This window comes from Choloepus didactylus, chromosome 21 (genome assembly GCF_015220235.1).
Source record: "Choloepus didactylus isolate mChoDid1 chromosome 21, mChoDid1.pri, whole genome shotgun sequence".
Taxonomy (NCBI): domain Eukaryota; kingdom Metazoa; phylum Chordata; class Mammalia; order Pilosa; family Megalonychidae; genus Choloepus; species Choloepus didactylus.
The window spans coordinates 10,447,685-10,462,721 of record NC_051327.1 but is presented as its reverse complement, the minus strand read 5'-3'; the positions used below and the strand labels follow the sequence as shown (position 1 = coordinate 10,462,721).

The 15,037-nt window shown below is 36.0% G+C and overlaps 1 protein-coding gene across 1 annotated transcript in view; it reads right to left on the bottom strand.

The window, feature by feature from the left end:
- VKORC1L1 (vitamin K epoxide reductase complex subunit 1 like 1) overlaps positions 1 to 15,037 on the bottom strand; it is a 94,231-nt gene that overhangs the window by 8,338 nt on the left and 70,856 nt on the right. The gene's annotated exons all lie outside the window — the stretch shown is intronic.

Here is a 15,037-nt window from a genome sequence, read left to right as displayed (position 1 = left end):
TTGCCGTTTAACTGCAAATATTGCATTTAACATTTTCTGACTTATTTTAAAAAAAGGATTATTAAATTCTGTTTAAAAAAACTTGATACAAATATCAAATATTTTATTTGGTGGGGAAAAAAAGCCTTTGAAGATAATTTTAACTCTGAATAAGGGTGCTTTTAAAAACCAAAAAGAAAACATGTTTTTAAGTCAGCAGAGAAACATGTAATAAAACCTAAACTTTAGTTCTGAAAATAAACTTGTTTTATCCTGAAAACAAGGATAAATAAATGATTCTTTGTTAGTCACACTAGTTTAATAAGTACTCAATGCCCAAAGAAGAGAGTGAAATCCCTTTGTAGTGATGAAGTTGGGAAAGAATAACCTGTTTTACAGGCAAGGAAGAGCCATGGAGATTTTTATTATAGAGTTATACCTTTCAAGGAACACAAAATAATCTCCATTCTATTCATTCATTCATTTACTCATCAAATATTTATTGAGCATTTACTAGGGCAGTCACTGTGTTGGGTACTAAGGTCCAGGAGTGAACGAATCAGACAAGGTGCTGCCCTCCTGGAGCTTATATTCAATTCAGGGAGCAGAAGCAATAAGCATGTACACAAATGACTAAGTTGCCTTCAGAACTGACAACCTATTAAGAAGATACCCAGGGGGGTGGGTGGGGTTGCTCTAGATCAGTGCTTCTGCAAATCTACTGAATGTAGATTTTGCTTCAGTGGGTCCGTGGTGGGGTGGGGCCTAAGAGTCCACATTTCCCAAAAATTGCCGACACTGCTGGTCTGAAGACCCCGCTCTGAGAACCACGGCTCTTGGTAAAGAAGGGTGGAGGGCTGCTCTAGCTAGATGGTCAGGGAAAGCCGTTTTTTAGAAATTAAATTTAAAATCAAGTCCTGAATGATGAGAAGAAGCCAGTGTCATTAGAAATGGCAAGTGCAAAGGTAACCGAGGCAGTGGCTTTGAGTGTGCAAAAAGCCCTTGAGGCTGAGGCACGGTGAACACGGGAGAGTGCGAGAATTCGGGTGGGAGTCTACCCATGATAAGAATGTGAATTGTGTTCTAATTGCAATGGGAAGGCATTCGGCATCTTTTAAACAGGAGAGCAATATAAGCCTACTTACGTTGTACGATCACTCTGGTTATTGTGTAAAGAACAAACCATGGTGGGGGTGTGTGCCAAGAGTGGAGAAGGGAAGAAATTATAGGCAATCAAATTTAGCCAGTCTCAGCTGAAGTAGGAATTCCAATTTAAATCACTGCCTTTGGTGGGGGGGGTGGGGGTGTGGAGATAATTAGGCATACTGCCAAAATGATCACGGCTACAAAGAATTTGTATAAATTCGAAGCACTGATCTATGCCTAATTATTCACATAGGATTAAATCAGATTTGTCCTTGAAAACAATACAGCATCCAACCAATGAATACATAATTTTATCAAAGTAATGCACGGATATGGTTTGAGACTCAAATAACACTAAAGCTTTATAAAACGAAACAGATGTGTTCTCTATTCTAGGACACCACCCCTCATGCTCACTTCTGTCCCCCAGAACCACTTCCACATCTTTTAACGGTTTCTCCTTATATTTACCTCCACATTTCTAAATAATATGCTTACATTGCTCTTTCTTGATTTATCAATTCTGAATCTTTTGACCTTCTTATATGGTAGACCAGAATACAGCTCTTTAAAAAACTTTTTATTATAGAAAACTTCAGACATACACAAAGTGAACAGAACAGTGTAATAAACCCCCATGTACCCATCACCCAGCTCTGCTAATTGTGCCATTCTTGTTTCCTGTCCACCTCCACCCATTCACCACTCAATTGTTATTTTCAAGTTTTGTTAAGGTGAAATTTACATACATTTAATGCATAACGCTTAACAGTATAATTTTGACACCTGAGCATCCACAGCCCGATTACCATATAGAACGTTTCCATCTCCCCAATTCATTTCCTCTGAGTCCCTTCCAGTCGATCCACAACTTTACTCCCCTTTAACCACCCCCACACTTGCCAGGAGTGTAGGAATCCAGCCTCAGGACCAAAGCTAGATCTCTGGTAGTCTGGATCCCAGTGCTGTGTTTTTTTCTCTTGTGCCACATTAAGTTATAAAATGCAATTACCATTCCAGCAATTTTCAACCAAACAGCATAATCACTTATTTCCTTTAAAAAGACAATAAAGTTAATAAAGTTGCATGTAATAACTGTTAAGCCAAATCACAAGCACAGTAGACTGGCATTACATAATATTGTTTTCCTTGGAAAGGTGAATAAAAGTAGATTTTCACAAATGACATTACGTTTTAAAATCAACAGGGATGGCATGAGTCATTTAAATACCTCTTAGTGAATCCTGCTTTTCAAGTTGAACTTTTGAAAATACTGTAGTTTTCCCCACTTGCAAAAACTGAACAGGACTATATGAATGTATTTGATGTGCTAACTTGACTCCTGGTGTTATCTTAGTTTTCTAACCATTTTTTCCTTGCCCTTTCTATTTTAAAAATTCTATTATACTCCTTATTCCCAGAGCTGTCCCAAATAATTTATAGAACAAGGTGGGATAGCAACTGATTGAGCAAAAAGAACTTTGCTTTCTTAAAGTAACAGACACTAACAGAGGCATTAGTTTTGCTTCAGTATAGTAACATCAATGAAGTTATGCAAAAGAGAATGATTCTTTCTCTTTCATCTTTGATTCTAAAAAACGGTTCATCTTTGACCTGAATAATAACTTCCTTTAGTATTCTTGTTTGGGGGGCGTAAACAACCAACACCACTTCCTTAAGTTATGAATGAGAAATTGCTGTTTCTGAACACTCCTAATTTTGCCAGTCACAACAAATCTTTAATGAGTGATTCTCCAACTCTGGTTTCCCTAGACCCTTTCAGAGGTCTGCAAAATCAAATTTATTTTCATGATAAATCCAAAAAATTTATTTGCCTCTTTCACTATCATCCCCTCAGTGGATATATGCCTGACATGTGATGTTGCAAGAGATGGAGCACAGGAGCTGAGATTTCCACGGTCTTCTTAGTAGTTAGGTAGACATTAAAGAGATTTGCAATAAGAGAAACATATGTCACTCTTACCACTAGTTTTTTTTTTTATTTGTTTGGGAAAAGTTATTTTTCACAAAAATATTTTACATGGACATACAATGGGTTTATTATTTTTTAAATGAATAAATATTTAAATAATTGCCCAGTTTTTAATTTCTAATACAGTAAATACCAAAAGATATAGCCCACATAAATAAAAGCTTTTGAAGTCCTCAATAATTATTAAAAGTTTAAAGGCATCCTGCAATCAATGTTTGAAAACCACTTCATTCAACCAATTCCCCTCAAAAACAATAACAATTCAAATGAAATTTTTAAAAAATCAGAGTTGGATACAGTAGGGAGAATTTACAAAAATAATTAGCATTAAATAAAATATTTTTAAAAGATTTGATGGGTATTTAAAAAATGGAAAATAAGTATTAAAGAAGGATGTTCAGAAGCTGGAACCCTTGTACATTGTTCATAGAAATACAAAATGGTGTAAACACTGTGATTGCTCAAAAAGTTAAACACAGAATTACCATGTGACCCAGCAATTTCACTCCTAGGTACACACCCAAAAAAAGTGAAAATAGGTATTCAAACAAGTACTTGTACACAAATGCTCATAGTAGCACTATTTACAATCGCCAAAAGGTGGGAACAACGTAAAGGTCCGTCAGTGGATGAACGGATAAACAAATTGTGGTCTACCCATACAATGGAATATTATTCACCCATAAAAGGGAATGATGTACTGATACACACTACAACAAGGATGAACCTTGAAAACATGCTAAATGAAAGAAGCCAGGTACAATAGGTCATACATTGTATTATACTATTTATATGAAATATATATATAAAATAGTTAAATCCATAGAGACAGAAAGCAGATTAGTAGTTGCAGATTAGGGGATGAAGGGAATGGGGAATGACTTTAATAGGTACAGGGTTTCCTTTTGGGGTGATGAACATGTTTTGGAGCTCGAGAAGGGTGATGGCTGCATTTAGTATACTGAATGCCTCTGAATTATGCAGTTTAAAATGGCTAATTTTGTGCTATGTGAATTTCACTTCAATAAAAGTAAATAGTTGAATAGTGGGATGACAGGTAATTTTTATTTTTGTTTTTAAACTTCTTAAAAAACAAATGTCTTTTTTTGGAAATGACAGGCTTAAACCAGATACCAGGAAATGGTCTCATTCCCCTGTCAAGGTGGACACCATGTGTCAAATAAGATCTAAAATTCTTTAGCCAAAAGGTCCATTTATTTTTTCAGGTTATGTCAAGAGTCCAAAAGGATCATAAGCATAATGACTAGGAACAACAGAGCCTGGAAAGTGTAACAAAGGGAGATAGTACCTGTATTGGGCTTAGCCTGATATCTGGTAATACTACATGTTCAATATATACTTGAGATTACTATTATAAGAATTACTGAGGAACTTGATGGAAGAATTGTCATTTGGTAAGTTAATTTTGTTTTCATTAGTTTAAAACATTTATAGTTTTAAAAATCAGGTAGCATTACAAGACTTAGGACAAAAAACAGTAGTCCTTTGATCCTTGAGTCACTCTCCTTAGAAGCAAGCACTTTCAACTCATTTTAATGTGTCTTTTTTTAATTCCAAATTTCTTTTTTTAAAAATTCTTCCATTATTTATCATTGTTAGACACAATCTCTTCTCTATATGGTAGACTGGACTGGCTTCCCCTCTCCCCCTTCCCCTTGCTTCAACCTCCCAATTTTTAGTTATATCACAATTTTTGGTTAAATCAACATATATTGCTTATGTTGTAATCACTGTATTGTTTGACAATGAGCCAAGAATAGTCTGTTCTAACACAAGTTTCTCTAAATGAGCCAAGCCACAGGTGACTAGTAAATAAGAGAAAGACATCAACACAACACATAAGTTACCTGGTTCACAAAATTTTCCCCTGCATGTTAAAGTTTTACACCACTGAATAACAGAAGCTGAATGCAGCAAGCCATAGAGAAATTAAGTCCACACCAGGCGTTGGCCCTTTGCTTTCCGAAAACCGCTTAGTGTGTGGTTCTCCCCAGTCTTGGTGTGTTTTTCCATTGTCTCCATAACTCAGCTGCTTTGGTCTCTCCTTATATCCCCATCCATCAAGTTTCTTTCACATTTTCATTTTTATTAGGAGTGTTGTTACTTTTCCGTCATCATCTGCTTACAAAGTTAGGTTTTTAGTGGTCCATACTAATGCTTGTTTTACCATAAATCTAAGTACCATTTACATTACTATTTACATATGGAAATGTACACATAAGTGTATAAAAACTCAAAGAATTTTCATGAGCTGAATATATTTGTGCACCAGCACCTGATCAAATAAAGCAATACCAGCCCCTTGGAAGCTCCTTCATACTCCTTTCCAGTCACTCCTCCCACAAGATAACCATTCTGATGTCTTTAAAAAAAAAAAAAAAGCTCAATGAATTATCTTAAGGCAAATACCAGTCACAAAAAAGAACTTGGCTAGCCGCTCCATATGCCCCAATGACCAGTCAAATGCCCCGTCTTCCCTCCAAAAGGAGCCACTATCCTGGACTTCTATCCTTGAATTTCTATATGGCTTTTATCATAAGTGAACATTCCTAGACCCTATAGTTTTATCTTTTCCCCACCCCCATTCCCTGTTACATGGTAAGTATTTTAAATCTCTTTTAAAGCTAATAGCTTCCTAGCCATGATATTTTTTAAAAAATAGACTTTATTTTCATAGAGCACTTTTAGGTTTATAGAAAAACTGAGCTGAACGTACACAGTTCACACACACATCCCTTTCTATACTACCCCCCCCACCTCAGTTTCAGCATTTTACGTTAGTGTGGTACACCTTTTAGTGTGGCACACCTGTTACAACTGATAAACCAATACTGATAAATTATTAACTTTAGTTTTCATTAGGGTTCACTTTTTTTTTTTTTTGTATAGTTCTGTGAGTTTTGACAAATTCATAATGTCATGTACCCACCACAGAGCATCATATAGAATAGTGTCACTGTATCATACAGTATCATACAGAATAGTGTCACTGTCCCCCAAATCCTCTGTACTCCACTTATTCATTCCTTCCCATCCCCTCATCCCCCTGGCAACCACTTATCTTTCCTGTTGGAAAATCTGTCTTTCTGCCAAGAAGAAAGGAGAACATGATCCCTGTGGTCTTAAGCATGTGGAGGGAAATCCCACCATCCTTTCTTCCTTTTCTTTGCTACTTCACCTTCAGGATGAACCCAGTCATGTGGAACTGTGCAATAGTGACAGGAACTAAAACTCTGAAAGAGAAGCTAGTCTTTCTATTTGGAACTGGGAAAGAGGCCCTAGGGAGCCCAAGACTATGGAGAAACTCCCAGCAAGGAGAGAACTAGAGAAGGGATTCCCTAATCCTGTGTAGGAACTAACCCAAGTCTCAGACATACCCCTGAGCTGCACGTGCATGGAAGAGACCCAAAGAAACACGGCAACAACTAAACTACGATATAAACGACCACTTAAGTCTCAGACTAACTTCTGAGTGGCACATGTGATAAACAAATGCAAACAACATAACAAAGACTCTGAAAACAAAACAGATATTGAAACCATCACCCACAGCAGGAGAGACAGAACTTGAAATCTAAATCTAACCAGACTGTTTGCTGTTAAAACAAAAATCAACATTCTCCAGAAGATTTTAACAGGACCCAAAGTCTTACAGCAGACTATTCAAAATGTCAAGGATACACTCCAAAATTATAACACATACCAAGGATCAGGAAAATGCTACCAATTCTCAAGGGGCAAAACAATTAACAGATGTTGATTTTATGTGGATGTTGGAATTAGAAGAAGACTTTAAAGCAGTTATTGTAACCATGGTCCATGAGGTAACTGTGACAAGAAATGACTGGAAAAATGGAAATTTTCAACAGAGAAAGAAAAAACTAAAAAAATGAATGAGACAGAAATTGTAGATCTAAGCAATACAAAATCTAAAATAAAAAATTCACTAGATGAGCTCAACAGAAGAAAATGGAGATGCCAGGGGGAAGAGTCAGTGAACCTGAAGAACAATCAATAGAAATTATCCAATCTGAAGAAAAGAAAAAGAAAGTTAAAAAAAAAAAAAAAAAAAATGGGCATAGACCAGGGACCTGTGGGATAAGACCAAAATGTTTAACATTCATGTCACAGAAGTTGCAATTGACAGATAAAGAGACTGGGGCAAGAAAAAAAGAAAAGAAAAGAAAAGAAATAATAGTTAAAAATTTCCCAACTTTAAGCAAAGATAAAAATTTATAGATTCAGCATGATTGTTCTGTAAATCCACAACTTCTCTAATTATAAAAAAAACTTAAGAAAAATTTTTTATAGATTCAAAAACTCGACGTGCACAAAAGAGAATAAACTTAAAGCACACCCAGGTATATCATAATCAAATCATTAAAAACCAAAGACAAAGCAAATATCTCGAAAGCATCCAGAGAAAAATGGCACACTACACACACACACATACACACACATACACGAGCACAATTCAAATAACTACAGATTTCTCATCAGAAACCAGGGAGACCAGAGACACTGAAATATTAAAGCGCTGAAACATAACTGTCAACCCAGAATTCTATACCCAGCAAGAATATCCTTCATGGATGAAGGATAATTAAGGAAATTTTCAGAAGCAGGAAAACTAAGGGAACTTATTACCAGCAGACTTTTACTAAATGAAATGCTAAAGGAAGTTATTCACTCTGAAGGAATAACAGAGGGAAATGTGGAACTTCTGAAATGAATAAGAACAGAAATGTTAAGTATAATAGACTATTTTTCTCCTCTTACGTTCTTTAAAGTACGTAAATCTGTTCAAAGCAAATATTGTAACATTGCTGAGTGGCATTTTCAATGTATGTAGATGTAACACACATTGTAACTATAACTAAGTGGAGAAGGAAATGGATCTTTATAATTGTAAGATTTTTATATTCTTGAAACTGTTTGTTCTAGTTTGCTATTGCTGCCAGAATGCAAAATACCAGAAATGGATTGGCTTTTATAAAGGGGGTTTATTTGGTTACACAGTTACAGTCTTAAGGCCATGAAGTGTCCACAGTAATGCATCAATAGAGTACCTTCACTGAAGGATGGCCAATGACTTCTGGAAAACCTCTGTTAGCTGGGAAGGCATGTGGCTGGCATCTGCTCCAGGGTTCTGGTTTCAAAATGACTTCTTCCCAGGATGTTCCTCTCTAGGCTGCAGCTCCTCTTCAAAATGTCACTCTCAGTTGCTCTTGGGGCTTCTCCGGAGCAAGAATCTGCTGTCAACGGGTGTCTTCAACTGTCTCTCATCTACAGCTCCTCTCTCAACTCAAGTATGTTCTTCAAAGTGTTCCTCTTGGCTATAGCAAACTCGCTTCTTCTGTCTGAGCTTATATAGTGCTCCAGTAAACTAATCAAGGCCCATGCTGAATGGGGGGAGCCACACCTCCAATCAGAGTCATCACCCACAGTTGGGTGGGTCGCATCTCCATGGAAACACTCAAAGAATTACAATCTAATCAACACTAACACGTCTGCCCATACAAGATTGCATCAAAGATAATGGCGTTTTGGGGGACATAATACATTCAAACTGGCACACTGTTAAAAACTAAGTCTAAATAGGATATACATATGTCTATATAGAGATATATACATAGAAAGAGTAATCTTCAAGAACTAAAGAAATTGAGACATAAACAAGTCAATAGATAAATTAAAATAAAATACAAAAAACCTCAAATATCCAAAATAAGGCCTGAAACAGGGAACAGAAGAGCAAAAAAGGAGAGGGTACAAATATAAAAAAAAACGATAAATAAAAAGGTAGACCTAAATCTAACTGACATTATAGAACACTCCACCCAACAATAGCAAAATACAATTTTTTTTTTCATATACACACGGAACATTGACCAAAATAGACCATATTCCAGGATGTAAACAAATCTTATATTTAAAATAACTGAAATCATGCAAAGAATATCCTCGGGCCATAAAGGAATTAAACTAGAAACAAGTAAGAAAGATATTTGAAAAATTCTCAACTATGTGGAAACTAAACAAAACACCTCTAAATAATTTATGGATCAAAGAGGAAGTCTCAAGAAAATTAGAAAATGTTTTAAATTGAATGAAAATGTAACATATCAAAATTGATGACATGCAGCTAAAATAGTGCTTAGAAGGAAATTTTTATAGCATTAAAATGCTTTTATTTGAAAAGCAGAAAAGTCTGAAAAAATTTCTCTAAGCTTCCACCATTAAAAACAACAAACAACAAACAAACAAACAAACCAACCAGGAAAAGAAGAGCGAATTAGACCTAAAGCAAGTAGAAGGGAAAAAAATAAATTTAGAGCAGAAATCAATAGAATTGAAAATAGAAAAACAATAGATAAAATATATGAAGCCAAAAGCTGGTTCTTTGAAGAGATCAATAAAATTAGTAAACCTCAAAACAGTTTTCTAAAAGGGGAAAAACACACACGCAGAAGACACAAAGTACCAATATCAGAAATAAAAGTGATATCACTACAGACCCTACAGACTTTAAAAGGGTAAGGGAATACTATAAACAACTGTATACTCATGTGTGCCGGTTTGAATGTATTATGTCCCCCAGAAACAGTCATATTCTTTGATGCAGTCTTGTGGGGCAGACGTTTTGGTGCTTATTAGATTTGCATAGAAATGCGCCACACCCAACTGTAGGTGATAACTCTGATGAGATATTTCCATGGAGGCATGGCTCCACCCATTCAGGGAGGGCCTTGATCAGTGGAGCCATATAAATGGGCTGACAAACAGAAGGAACTCAGTGCAGCTGAGAGTGACCTTTTGAAGAGGAGCTACAGCCAAGAGGGACACTTTGAAGAAAGCACAGGAGCTGCAGATGAGAGACCGTTTGAAGATGGCCATTGAAAGCAGACTCTTGCTCTGGAGAAGCTGAGAGAGGACAAATATCCCAAGTGCAACTAAGAGTGACATTTCTGAGGAACTGCAGCCTAGAGAGGAACATCCTGGGAGAAAGCCATTTTGAAACCAGAACTTTGGAGCAGACACCAGCCACGTGCCTTCCCAGCTACCAGAGGTTTTCTGGACACCATTGGCCATCCTCCAGTGAAGGTACCCAATTGCTGATGTGTTACCCTGGACACTTTATGGCCTTAAGACTGTAACTGTGTGGCCAAATAAACCCTCTTTTATAAAAGCCAATCCATTTCTGGTGTTTTGCATTCCAGCAGCATTAGCAAACTAGAACACCATGAATCTGAAAACTTAGGTGAAATGGACCAAAACTTTGAAGTTCCACAACAAAAATTCCCTCAAGAAGAAATAGAATCTGAATAGTCCTATTAATAGCTTAAAACCCCTCAAGGAAACAAAAATTCCGGGCCCAGCTGTTTTCACTGGCAAATTCTACCAAATATGTAAGGAATAAATAATACCAATTCCACATAATCTCTTTCAGAAAATAGAAGAGGAGAAAACACTTCCTAACTTTATGAGGCCAGCATTACCCTGACATCAAAACCAGACAAAAACATTACAAGAAAAAAGAGGACATAAACAAAACAAAAAACCCTCCTATAGGACCAATATCCCTCATGAACATAGATTCAAAAATTCTCAACAAAGTTTAGTAAGTCAAATTTAGCAATATAAATAAAGGATAACACATTACAACCAAATGGGATTTATTCTGGGTACAAAGGCTAGTTCAACATTTGAAAATCTAATAATATAATTCACATGTGTGTCTCAATAGAAGCAGATAATGCATTTGACAAAATTCAAAATCCATTCATTATAAAAATGCCTAGCAAGCTGGAAAGAGAAGGGATTTTCCTTGATCTGATAAAAGTCATCTACGAAAAAACCTACAGCTAATGTCACACTCAATAGGGAAAGACTAAATTCTGTCTCCCTAAGATCAGGAACAAAACAAACATGTCTAATCTCATCGCTCCTATTCAACATTGTACTAGAAGTCCTAGGCAGTACAATGGAAGAAAAGAAAAATCAAAGGCATGTAGGTTAGAAAGGAAGCAATAAAACTCTCCATTTGCAAACTACATGACTGTCTATATAGAAAAGCCCAAGGAATCTACAGAAAAGTTCCTAGAATTAATGAGTTTAGTAAGATCATAAAACCTGAAGTGAATACACAAAAACCAACTACATTTCTAAATAGTAGCAACAAACAATTGGAAAATTTTAAAAAAAATTAAGTACCATTTACAATAGCACAAACACATAAATTAAGAAAATATTTAAATACAAACTCTGACAAAACGTGTAGTATCTGTATGCTGAAAATTAAAAAACACTGATGAAATAAATCAATGACGATCAAACACATGGAAAGAGATACTGTGTTCATGGATTGGAAGACTCAATACTATTAGGATATTCTCCCTAGAATGAACTATAGATTCAATACAATTCCAATCAAAACACCAGTAGGAATTTTTGTAGACAGTGACAAAAATTTATTTAAAAAGGGAAAGGAATTATAAAAGCTAAAACAGTTTTGAAAAAGAATAAAGTTGGAGAATATACGAATTTCATGATATTCTAAAGCTACAGTAATCAAGAAAATGTAGTACTGGTGAAAGGAGAGAGAGAAAAAGAGTAGACTATAAACTCAGTAAAAGCCACAAGTGGTGTTTTAATAGAAATGCAAAGGCAATTTGACGGAGAAAGGAAAGTCATTTCCACAAATGATGCTGGAACAACTGGACATCCATATGCAAAACAAACTAACAAACAAAACAAACAAAAACAACTTTGACCCATACTTTGTACTTTAAAAACTATACATAATGAGAAGATTGATAAATTGGACTTAATCAACACTTAAAACATTTCCTTTGTGAAAGACAATGAATGAATGAAAAGACAAGCCAGAAAATATTTGGAACTTACATATCAAAGGACTCATATCCAGAATATATGAATAATGAGTAAATAAACAACACAATTAAAACAAAAAAAGGCAAAAGATTAAAACAAAGACCACATGAAAAGATGCTCAGCATCTTTAGTCACTGGGGAAATTCAAATTAAAACTCCAAAACTAAAATATTACTACCACACACCGATTAGAATGGCAAATAAATATAACATAAAATAAACAAACCTAAGTGCTGGTAAGGATGAGAAGCAACTGGAACTCTCATACATTACCGGTGGTAACAGAGACTTTGGAAAACCGATTGACAATTTCTTATGAAGTTAAACCAAAACTTACTGTATGACCCAGTGATCCTACTCGTTTACTCAGGAGAAACAAAAACTTATGCTCACTCAAAATTATGTTTGAAAATATCCATAGTAGCTTTATTTATAGTTGCCAAAAACTGGAAACAACCCAATCCTCCTTCAGTGGGTGAATGGATAAACAAACTGGCATGTATCATGGAATATCACTCAGCAATAAAAAAGGAAGGGACTACTGATACATGAAATAACATGGATGAATCTCAAATACATTCTGATAAATGAATGAAGCCAGACTCAAAAAAGACTAGCTATTGTAAAATTCCATTCATATGACATTCTGGAAAAGGCAACAGACTACAGGGACAGAGAAAAGATAAATGTTTGCCAGGATTTAGGGATAGGGGAGGATTGACTACAAAGGCAAAATGTTCTGACGGTGATGGTAGTGTGGATACACAACTGGCATTTGTCTAAACTCAAAGAACTGTAAGCCAAATAGTGAATTTCACTGTATGTAAATTTAAAAGCAGAATGCAATTTCTGTTTTGTGTGTGGTTTTGTTAACATTAGATGTTACCATATGTTCTAGTTTGCTAATGCTGATGCCAGAATGCAAAACACCAGAAATGGATTGGCTTTTATAAAGGGGGCTTATTTGGTTACACAGTTACAGTCTTAAGGCCATAAAGTTCCAAGTTACCACATCAATAATCGGGTACCTTCACTGGAGGATGGCCAGTGGTGTCCGGAAAACCTCTGTTAGCTGGGAAGGCATGTGGCTGGCGTCTGCTCCAGAGTTCTGGTTTCAAAATGGCTTTCCCCCAGGACGCTCCTCTTTAGGCTTCAGCTCCTCAAAAATGTCACTCTTAATTGTTCTTGGGCGTTTGTCCTCTCTTAGCTTCTCTGGAGCAAAAGTCTGCTTTCAAAGGCCATCTCCAAAACGTCTCTGTAAACTGAAGCTCCTCTCTCAGCTCCTGTGCGTTCTTCAAAGTGTCCCTCTTGGCTGTAGCAAGCTCACTCCTTCTGTCTGAGCTTTTATAGGGCTCCAGTGAACTAATCAAGGCCCAGGCTGAATGGGCGGGGCCACGCCTACATGGAAATTATCTAATAACAGTCATCACCCACGGTTGGGTGGGTCGCATCTCCATGGAAACACTCAAAGAATTACAATCTAATCAACATTAATAAGTGCCCACACAAGATTACATCAAAGATAATGGGTTTCGGGGGGCATAATACATCCAAACTGGCACACCATAGGTGGGTAATTAGATAACTAATCACATCATTAGGGCTCCCCAATTGTCAGTATCTGTATATCTTTTTTCTAGAAAAAAACATTTATCCAGAAAAAAAAATCCACCAGTCTCCTGCTACTACTTGGGGACAGGGATAAAAATGCCTACCTGGTAGTATTCTTAGAGCTGAGAGGTAGAAGGAAGTGGAAGATAAGTTACTAAAGTGTTTGCATGCAAATGAGTGAAATTTCTATAAACAACAATTGAAAAAATAAGGAATTTATTTTTGTTACGTAACAAGAAGTCTTAAGGTAGACAATGCAGGCTGATATAGCTGTTGAAGGATGTTACCCAGGAAATCAGGTTTCATCTCTCTTCCAGTCCACTATTCCTTATGTGGTTTTGGTCCATCCATATCCAGGCAGGATACAAAGATTAAGGAAAAAAGCAAGTTTAGGACTTTCATCTATAACTCACTGGCCAGAATTATATCTCATGTGCTGGCACAAGAAGTAGGGGAAGTTAAATACTTTTATTGGAGCACAATGTTGCCCTAAACAACAAGTCCAAAGTAAGAAGGGGAGGATCCTGGCAACTCACAGTGTCTACCATATGATCTTAACATTTTATATTTTCATTTAATCTTTATTTTTCATTATAGCACCTCTCACTAACCTTATGTTCAAGGCATTCGGAACCTCCTTATTTCAAATTTTCCAACAATAAACCCCCTATCCAAATGAAGGAGGGCCAGCTTCCTGGGATAACAAAAAGAACATAGAAAGCAGCTTAATTGGCCTTTAACTATTTCCAAACAATCCTCAGTTTTCAACTCAAGCTTCATCCTTGTCTCTAGAGAACAGTACCTACATTTCCTGTACCTTTTTTCTGTTTGGTAGTCTACTCTGTAATCACTTGGATTTTATATTTTTTCTGTTCTGCTAAAGCTTCATCCTTGTCTTTAGAGGAATACTGCCTAAATTTCCTGTACCTTTCTGTTTGGTACTCTACTCTGTAACCACTTGGATTTTATATTTTTCTGCTCTGCTATTTCTCTTTTCCATTGTGGAACCCTTTGTTAGTATCTCATCAGCTGTGCCTACTTTTCCATTCTTTTTGTCCTTGTGTTTTTTTTTTTCTTTTTTTGCCTTTTTTTAATCTGCAGATTTTATTGAGATATAGTCACATACCATATGGTATACATTCCATCCAAAGTATATAATCAATGTCTCACAGTATCATCACCTAGTTGTGCAATCACACTCAATTTTACATCATTTTCATTGCTGCAAAAAGAAAAATATCAATGAGACACACAAAAAGAAAACCAAAACACTCCATATCTATGACTGACCCCTAGTATTGGTGTGATACACCTGTAACTGCTGATGAAAAAATATTAAGGTATTACTTAATAAAAATATTAAGGTATTCTGTAACTTGGAATAGGCAATTT